This window comes from Neomonachus schauinslandi, chromosome 4 (assembly GCF_002201575.2).
Source record: "Neomonachus schauinslandi chromosome 4, ASM220157v2, whole genome shotgun sequence".
NCBI classification, from domain to species: Eukaryota; Metazoa; Chordata; class Mammalia; order Carnivora; family Phocidae; genus Neomonachus; species Neomonachus schauinslandi.
Window position 1 is genome coordinate 101575961 of NC_058406.1, and position 9821 is coordinate 101585781.

Sequence of the window (9821 nt, forward strand, 5' to 3'; positions counted from 1 at the left end):
CTATTAGTCTCCATAGTGACATGTGCCAACAGGATTACTGGTTTCTGTGAAAATAAATATCTAGCAGTTAGTTACTAATTTCTGGCATTTAAAACCACAGGAAGGGGGAGACTGGAGGTCGGGAGGATGAATACTTTTCTTAAACAAGAAAAGTTTTCTCTTATTTTAACATTGCTACTTTAAAAGCAAAGCAAAACAGCAAAAAGCTGTCTTCTGTCAGGCCCTGCTGATATGCACACATCATTGGTGAGTCAATATTTAAATTCACTTTTCATTCATTATCAAAATATTTTCTGATGTGAATGTGGAGGGGGATCGCTTTTAAAAATTTGTTTGAGCTCTTGGGCAGAGAGTTCGTAACATTGTACTCATCTGACCAAAAAAAAAAAAAAAAAAAAAAAAGCCTGAGGGGAGGCTTTTGTTTCATTCTTGTTTTTCTCAATTTTTTATTTTAAAAAGATTTACAGAAAACTTGAAAGAATAAAATAATGAGCACTCAATTACCCTTCAGGTAGATTCATTGTCAATATTTTGTTACATTTGCTTTCTTTTCTCTCATATATAGTTAAAAAAAGTTAATTGCATACATTGATGGTATGGTTTTAAAAGTTCCTTCAGTGGAAGCATGAACCCCATTTCTTTTTTCCTCCTTACTCCCACTCTCCTTTCTTCATATAAAAAAATTAAAAGCTCCGTACCCCTGCCCTTCTCTCAGTCTCCCACCAGAGAGTTAAGCTCAGGTCCCGCTAACCACCGAGGACCGGTAGGCCCAGTGACTTTCACTTGTCTGTAATATTTGTTTTGGCCAAGAGAATTTGGTCTGAGTTCGCAGACGAAAAAAACCTGCAATAGGATCAGGATCTCCAAGCATTAGTCACACGACGACCTCTGTATTTCTTAAGGAAAAGTTCCTGGTCAGTTGGGCAAAGCTCCAGCTGAAGATCTTTACTTTTCTCCTGATCACAGTTCAGGAAATCACTGCAACTACGTGAAGCCAAGAGTCTCTTTTCTGTCTCTCTGTCTCCTCCGGTTACTTGTCTCTGGTCTTGGGGACTGTGATCGTGTATTTATGATCATTCCTCAGCTCTGGGAGCCAGGCTTCGGGGTTCTCTAGCGGGTTTTCTAACTTCAAAAAAAAAAAAAACACGAAAAAGTAATTTCGACCTGAGGAGGGCCCAGTTTTCAGGAATCTCAAAACCCAAGGCAGTTGCAATAATATACAGAAGAATTAAGTGGAAACACATACTTAGAATCATATAGTTTCTAGCAATAAACTTTTTCAGCCTCCCTGGTGGTCTAGTGGTTAGGATTCGGCGCTCTCACCGCCGCGGCCCGGGTTCGATTCCCGGTCAGGGAAAAGTGTTTTTTTTCTCTTTTAACCATTAATGATTAACTTTGTTACTCCTAGTCAGTTCCCCTGTCCGCCAAAGCTGAAATACAGAAAATGCAGAAATATACAAAGTAAAAACTGTTCTACCACATGTTAACTGCTGACGTCCAGTTTTAAAAACAGAATTGGAATTATGCTATTCATACTATTTTATTTCCAGCTATTTTTAAAGTTAATATATTTCCAACACTTGCCAATGGAAATAAACGCTCTTCACTAACATGGTATTTTCTTTCATTTTAATTTAGTTTTTGAAAAGGTAAATATATTTACATGGTTTAGGATTCAAATATGCAAAAGCTATAACTGACAAACCTAATTTTTACCTCTGCCATCTAGTTTCCCTCTAATAAGGCCACCAATGTTATGTTTCATAACTATAATAATGTAAATATTTTATGTTAATGCAAGTACATGCATACATACTTATATATTTAAATATGCTCCCCCTTGCACAAATGATAGCAATCTATACATGTTTTATCTACACTTTGCCTTTTTCACTTGACAATATATTTTAGAAATATATTAGACAGATTATACATGAAGTTTAGACATGAAGAGTTTCCTCATTCTTCCTCATGACACATGGTATTCCATTATATTGATGATATTCCATAATTAATTGAACCAACTTCCTTTTGATGGACACTTAGGTTATTTCTAGTCCTTTGCTATTACAAACAATGCCGCCATAAATAATCTTGTACATACCTCCATGTGTGTGGACTAAATGCCCAGGGATTGAAATACTGGTTCAAAAGGTGTGTGCATTTGTGGGTGGATATTGCCAGTGTGCCTTCTATAGAGGTCGTGCCAGTTTACACTCCCACCAGCAATGTACAATGTATATAGAATTAAAAAAAGAAAAACTCATGTGGGTTTTCATCGAAGTGGATTTAATCTAACCTATTTCTGGAATTTTAGTTTCTTCCCCCTAAAATTTTGGCTTTGCAGGTAACAGTTTGATGAACATCTGTGTAGGTACATCCTAGGTATTTCCTTAGGATAAATTTATGGAAGTAGAATTACTACCTCATACCATATACTAAATGAATTAAAGAATTAAATGCAAGAACTGAAATAACTAAGCTAAGAAAAATACACTAGTGGATAATTATCTTAATATTGGGTAGCAGGTTTTCCAAGATAAAAGCAAAGAGAGAAATCATAAAGGATAAAACTGATGGATTAGACTACATAACAGAAAACTTCTGCTTATCTATAATGAATGTTAAGAGTCAAATGACAAAGTGGTATAAATCAGTAATATTAATATAATACAAATCATTAATAGAAAAATAAACAAAGCATATGACTTAGTAATTCTCAAAACTAATGCAAATAATTGGTAAATATGAAAAATGATCAACCTCAATAGTAATAGAATAAATGCAAATTAAGATAAGACTTTTTGTCCTGAACTTTCATGAAGATGAAAAGAATGACATCCCATTGACAGATGTAAGGTAATAGCGAAAACTGGTGTTATCTTTTCACACAGCAATTTGGCAATATAGTATCCAAAGTTTTAAAATGCTTATGTCTTTTGATTTGCAACTTTACCTTAATGCATTTGCCCTATGAAAACACTCTGAAATGCCTAATAACTCCCTCAGGGGAGCCTTAACTCCGGAACTGGATTTCAGATGCCCCCTTCAAACGACAATAGAAAAAATTAGAATTGACTTTTTTTAAACCTGTGAATCAATAAGAAACTGCCACAGAATTTTTAATATAACCATAGGAGAAATCCCAGAGAGCTTCCTCCTTTGGCTTTGTGTTAGAAATCTCTCTTAATATGAATGTCAGATAAAGAATTATGTGACCAGAACTGGACGAATTACTCCTCATCAGGAAACCGATCAGGCACCCGTAACATCTGCGTTGGTGGTATAGTGGTGAGCATAGCTGCCTTCCAAGCAGTTGACCCGGGTTCGATTCCCGGCCAACGCACTTCTCACTTTCACTTTTCCCCGAAACTTTTAAGTAAGTTCAATTCAATAATCCACTGGGGAAGGAAAGGTTTTGGAGACTATTAGTTCGTAAGGGAGTCTCTCCTAAAAGAGAGCCTTTAGGGTTTTTGTAGCTGCAACCCTGAGCCAACCTCGTCTGCTGGGTTCGGCCGCTGGCGTCGCACCAGTTTATGATATCTATCCTTTTGGGGCCTTTAGGGAAGTGTCTGAAATAGAGGCTGCTCGGATTTGATTTTCTAAATCCTCGGATGCGGCTCTGGTTTACTGAGAAATCAGAATAAGAAAGTCAGCCCAAGAGCCCGCAGTTGCCGGAGAGCGTCCTCTCACTTGGAACGGTGAGGAAAGCAAGAAGAAACCAAGAGGAGGGCCTTCGACCAGCTCCCCTTCTCTTCCGGTTCCACCGCTCTGGGGACAGAAACCTCAATTCCAGGGTACAAGCTGGAGATGTAAACAGGAAAATCCTCGGGCGGCCTCTCGCACCCCTGGGCGGGGCGGCTTGATTCTTTGGAAGGGAGAGAAGTGGCATGAGGCGGGGCGACAGGGGATGGTCCCCGGCCGCAGCCCGCTGCCCAACCGAAGGGCGACACTGGCGCCTGCACGCGGGATTTAGGAGCTCAGAACCAGATTCAAGGGTCAAAACCTCGAGGTTGTAGAGTGGAAACGTTTGTTTGGTATTCTGATTGATGCAGATCACTTGAACGGAGCAAATAAAACGGCAGCACGGGGTACGTACTCCTATTCCAAAGGGCATAAAATAAGAGTGTAGTGCGTCGCCTGGCAGGTGGCGCGCCGTGATCGTATAGTGGTTAGTACTCTGCGTTGTGGCCGCAGCAACCTCGGTTCGAATCCGAGTCACGGCATGTGATGTCTCCGTGGTGGCTTTTTTTTTTTTTTAACATATGTATATATAAAACCTTTTAAAAGGGTTGAAAAAAGTTTAATTCTCTCTTCGTTCCAAGCAACCTTGCAGAAGTACTATCCGCGAATTGGGTGAATTGTTTCTGTTCAGCTCCTTCCGCCGCTCGCCCACCTAAAGCAAACAACCTAACGGGTTCTGGCAGGGACGCACTGTAGGGCGGTATGGCGAGCCTCGGAGCTGCCACTAAGGCTGCAGAGGTGAGAACCCTTTGCTTCGGACTCCGGAACTCAGCGCCTGTACCGGATCTTGGAGAAATGAAAGTTGGGAGAGTAGAGTGAAATCGCCTGGGGCTCTGACTCCCATCTGACTTGAAATCTCGCTAGGACGTTTACACGTAATAAATAGGGTCAAGCCTCACAAAATTTTAGTATTTAAAAACAAATTCGTGCCCCCAGCGACGCGTCTCTCATCCCCACTTTCACCCACCACCCTGGTCGTCACGGTTTAGGAAGAGAAGGAAGCAGTGGCTGGAGCACCAAGGTCCCGGGAGGCAAGTCCCCGTGCCCCACCTGCTCCCGCGGCTCTTTGCGCCTCTCATCCCCGTTCCCTCGCGCTCTTTCGCCTCCTCCTCAGGAGTCCGCATGCCAGACACCGGGCTGTCAAAATGATCCGGTCCACGCGGACTTTGAGAAAACATGGAGGTTTTAGGACTCCTGATTCCCCGTCCTCTGGGAGGCCGCCTGGCCCCACGCAGTCCCCACCACTCTCTCGGAGCCTCGGTCCTGGTAGCAAAAAGCTACTATTCTGTTCACAAAATCCTAGACCCTGCAGTCTCTCACTGTCACTAGTGTGTATCTGGACCATACATCCTGTCTCTGAGACGGCTTGGCGTACCAGCGCCCGGCTAGCTCAGTCGGTAGAGCATGAGACTCTTAATCTCAGGGTCGTGGGTTCGAGCCCCACGTTGGGCGCACACGGTTATTTTTCTATTAAATCCTCTTTTGGCAACCAACAATTGTGACTTATAATTAGCTATTGCGGCCACTGTTGTCTTTAATTTCGGTAACAACTTCCAAAATCTCCTCTATTTGCTCCAAATTGAACAGAAATGAGGAATCCGAACCGGGGATCCTGGTCGTTGAGACCAAGGGTCTCAAACCTACGGGGGGGGGGGGGGGGGAGGAGGATGGGAGGAGCCTCTCCGGGGGTGCGAAGGTGACAGGAGCCGGAGCAGCTCCCAGTCCTGACCCGCGGGGCTCCCCCTCCGTCCTACCACGACTCTTCTCCACCAAGAAGACGCCTTAGGACCGGACCGGATGGGAACACTCTCCTTCTCTTTTGCTTGGTGGGGGTAAATTTTGGATGAGGTTTTTTGAAGGGCTTTCTTAGCTAGTTAAAATGTTCTCCGCTAGGTGCCAAGGAGCACCTGTCTTCGCTCTTCAGGTTTTGAAGCGTTCATTAGCCGCAAAGGGCTGTAAAATACAACTCGTTTACTAAGATCCCGGAGCGGGGCGGGAAAAGGGGAATGCCCTGGAAAGGCATCTGGGGAGGCGGGGGAGAGACGCGGAAGAGCGGGAGGGGGGAAGGCGGGGGCGGGGAGGGGCGCAGGCGAGAGCTTGCAGGGGGGAGCCCCCGCTGCAGCCTGCCGGAGGCTTGTTGGGGGCCCCCTGCAGCGCCGCGCCCGCGGGTGTTGAGATAGTTACTGACCCACTGGAGAACTTTGTTCTGCCCGGGAAAGCCTGAACTTGTTTGCGCTACATTTGTCCCTGCCAGGTCCCTTTCAGTGTTGGAATGGGTGGTCTGGCTTCAGTTGCTTTTCAAGGCGAGTGGAAGCCAAGTTTGGCACAGGTCAAGAGGCTTCTCCACAACGACGAGGAGGACATTTAACTCCTCATACAAGTCGTCCGCTTCCTTTCCCTAAGGATCCTTTAACAGTCCTGCTTTTTTTTTTAAGTTTGTAAATATGCTTCAGTCTCCCACCAACCGGCTCCGAGATGATCAATACATTAGGCCAGTTATTCTCAAAGTGTGGTGCCAGGACAAACTTGTGAGATATGCAGATTCTCAAGCCCCACCTCAGACCTGCGGAATCAGAAACCAGGGGTTGGCCCAACAACCTGTGACTTAAGCTCTGTAGGTGATTTAGGTGAACGTTCAAGTTCAGGAACCACTGCATCAGGGCAGCCTCCTTCCCTGTCAACCAAGATATACCATGTTCTTGGCTGGGAGACTCAACATCACAAAGATAACATCTCTCCTTAAATCTGCTGTCTCAAGTTAACATGGTTTTTCTAAGAATATCAAAAAGAGCTTTTTAGAATTCAAACTGGACAATAGAATTCTGAAGTTTAAATGGAAGAGAAACAAGCAGAAATACTCAGGGAAATTCTTTTTTTAAAAGAAAGAGCAATAAGGAAGGACTAATTCTATGAAATAGTAATTATATTAATTAAAATAGTAAGATATCATGTATGAATCAACAGTAATAAATGGCACAAGAATTCAGAAATATACCAAAATAATAAGGAAATGTAATATATTAGAAAGAGGATCTTGAACCAATAATTCTAATGAACAGTTTTGAATAGGTAAGTGTCTAGGGAAAAATAATGGTCAGTGAATATCATGCCCTTTACATAAGGGTAAATTCCAAATCAATCAAAGATTTAAATAGTAAAGAAGAACATAAAAGTTCTTGTAGACACATTAAACAATTATTTTATTATCTTGGTGTGTATGTGAAAAAAGCTGTTCTATGACATAAACTCACAAGTCCTGAGAGAAAATATCAATGAATTTGACTATATAAATCGAATGATATCTGCCTAAGTGAAGTCCAAACACAAACAACAAATTTGGGGCAATATTTGCAACTCGCATTGCGTTAAAAATCCTCCATTTTAAGTTCATGCTTTGGTGGTTAGCATCCTTCTCGTTGCCCTAATTGTGAACTCACACCCCAAAACAGCTGAAACCCCTTGATAACAAACCCAACTGCTGGACTCTAACTTCCCCTTCCTCTCTTCCCTTCTCCCTCACCCCTAACCTTCCGTTCCCACCTCTCTTGGTTTGCTTTCCGTGGACCCCACCCAAGATCCAGTAAAGACTTTGGCCCACAGGTCCTCCTGTCTCTACTCCCCACCTGTAAAACCGAGCACCCTGCTGGTTATGCCCCCTCTGTGGCCCTCTGCTGCACAACATGACCCCCCTCTTTGGGACTGTGAGTATAATAAACTTCTTCCTTTCAAGCCTGCTTCTCTTCTCCTGTGGCTGCAGCAACTTCACCAAACCATACCCAACATCTACATTCGTAGAACACACATATATACAAAAGGCTAATTTCCCTAATATTTACAGAACTACAAACCAACAAGAAATAAGCCAACAACCCAATAAAAATAGCAAACATATATAGAACAGAAAATATTCGTTTCTATTGCTCATAAAGATACTCAACATTCAAGATTGCTATTAATGAAAGCAATGCAATTTAAAACAACACTGAAATAACACTTTTGACCTTTTTAAAACCCATTTAGAAATTTATCCCATTATTCCTACACATGTGTGAAATTAAACATATTCAAGGTTATTCATGGAGCATTTTTCATTAAGTAAAAGACTGGAAACCTCTCTAAATGTCCACCATTTGGGGGGTAACTAAATATACAACTAAATATACAACTACACAATGAAATATGGTTCAGCTACCTGTAAAAAAGAATGAGGAAGCTCCTGATATTCCAATATGGTGTGACTGAAAAGAAATGGTTTAATATTTTGCAGCTCCTCCCACCAGGAGGTGGAGCTTATTTGTCCACCGGTCTGTATACAAGATTGGCTCTGTGACTTGCTTGGGCCAATGCTGGTGCCTTAGCAAACCTGAGGCAAGCGCAGGCTTGAAAAATGCTTGCACACTGGGGCTTAATTTGGAATCCTGAGACCATGATCTGAAGACCCTCAAGCTAGTCTGCTGGAGAGATCACAAGGAGAAAAAGATCCATCCCCGCTCTTCTAGTCAATTCAGCTGTACCCCAGAGAGGTGATTGAGCCATCCTATACCAACCAGCCCCAAATGAGTTGGCCCAGAACAGAAAAACTTCCAACTCACAGAAGCCCTAAAAAATAATAAATTATTGTTATTTTAAGTCAGTAAGTTTGAGATGGCTTGTTATATAGCAAAAGCTAACTTACATTCACTGAGACATAAATCAAGTGAAGATTCCAAAGGAACAGTCTTATAATGTGCAATCATTTGTATCAAAAGGGTAATGGTGGTTGCAAGAGATTGACAATTTTACTTGTATATACGTAAATATCTCTGGAGTGATACACAAGAAATCCAAATTCCCCTATTGAAAGGGCCCATTAAGTGCCCAGTATAGTGGATAAAAATAGATGAAACAGTTTCAAAACAGTAGGGACAAAGAGGAGAGATCCTGTAAGCTTTTGGGAAGGGAGGTGAGAGAACAGTTTAATGTAAATAGTCAAGAATCAGAATGGCATCTGCCTTCTCTACAGTGCCGATGAGCTCCATTATATAACCATCAGGAACAAACCTGTGATCAAACAAAGTTGGATTTTTGGCTTATTGCAACAAGAGAGACAACATACACCATGGGGAACTGTGGGGGCAATTCTACCTTTGGAAATCTTAATAATTTTTATTCAAAAAGTGGGAGGAGTGGAACAGAGCCAAATATGAAATTGATAAAGAAGCAACAGTTACTACTAGTGGTTGGGAAAGGAACGGGAAGTTTGGTCATTTTTTGTGGTTTGGACTGTGTTCCGTTCATGCTCAGACATGATCATTGTAGGAATGCTGGCCATACTGACTCCATTTTTGGCCAGCATTTTGACTTGTCCACTTGGTGCTCATTCTAGTGTTATGTTCTTCAGAAGCTGCCCTTCACCCCAAAGATTACTGTACATGTCTTGTGATCACAGAGGAGACAAGAGCACCAAGAGTTAGTTCTGTTACGGCCTACAGCAGGTCCATTAAGATACAAACTTCGATAACATAGTTTTGGCCTCCTGATGCACAGATGGCACCAAGAGGTCTGTTAATGTTAGCTATTAATCACATTTGCGTGTACACTTGGATCTCACTGTTATGCTCTCCCTCAGGTTCCATCTCCTTATAGGATCTGTGAGTGAAGGTCTGGATTTTTGTGGAGAATAGCTGAGCAGCTGACTGGATCATGGACCAATCCTTCCCGCCAGTAAGTTACCCAATATAAAAACTCAGTGTCAACTGTTGTCTGATTTGTTTTTCCATCTCAAAGTGCCTTCTCAGTTCAGGGGATGTTTGACAGTTCTCTGCCTTCAGACATCATGATGTAGTTCTTTTTTTTTTTTTTTCTTTGCTTCATGATTAGTGGTTTTGTCTGATGTTGGTGTTCTGAGAAATTTTTTAGTTTTTTTTTTTTTTTTTTTTAAAGATTTTATTTATTTATTTGACAGAGAGAGACACAGCGAGAGAGGGAACACAAGCAGGGGGAATGGGAGAGGGAGAAGCAGGCCTCCCACCGAGCAGGGAGCCCGATGCGGGGCTCGATGCGGGGCTCGATCCCAGGACCCTGGGATCATGACCTGA

General features: G+C 42.4%; 4 non-coding genes across 4 annotated transcripts; all 4 read left to right on the forward strand.

The window, feature by feature from the left end:
* Positions 1 to 1285: 1285 nt before the first annotated feature.
* On the forward strand, positions 1286 to 1357 carry TRNAE-CUC. The gene has a single exon. It is a non-coding gene; the product is annotated as a tRNA-Glu (tRNA).
* Positions 1358 to 3274: 1917 nt separating this feature from the next.
* Positions 3275 to 3346, forward strand: TRNAG-UCC. Its single transcript has one exon. It is a non-coding gene; the product is annotated as a tRNA-Gly (tRNA).
* Positions 3347 to 4154: 808 nt separating this feature from the next.
* TRNAH-GUG lies at positions 4155 to 4226 on the forward strand. Its single transcript has one exon. It is a non-coding gene; the product is annotated as a tRNA-His (tRNA).
* An 897-nt stretch (positions 4227 to 5123) lies between these two features.
* On the forward strand, positions 5124 to 5196 carry TRNAK-CUU. The gene has a single exon. It is a non-coding gene; the product is annotated as a tRNA-Lys (tRNA).
* Positions 5197 to 9821: the final 4625 nt, after the last annotated feature.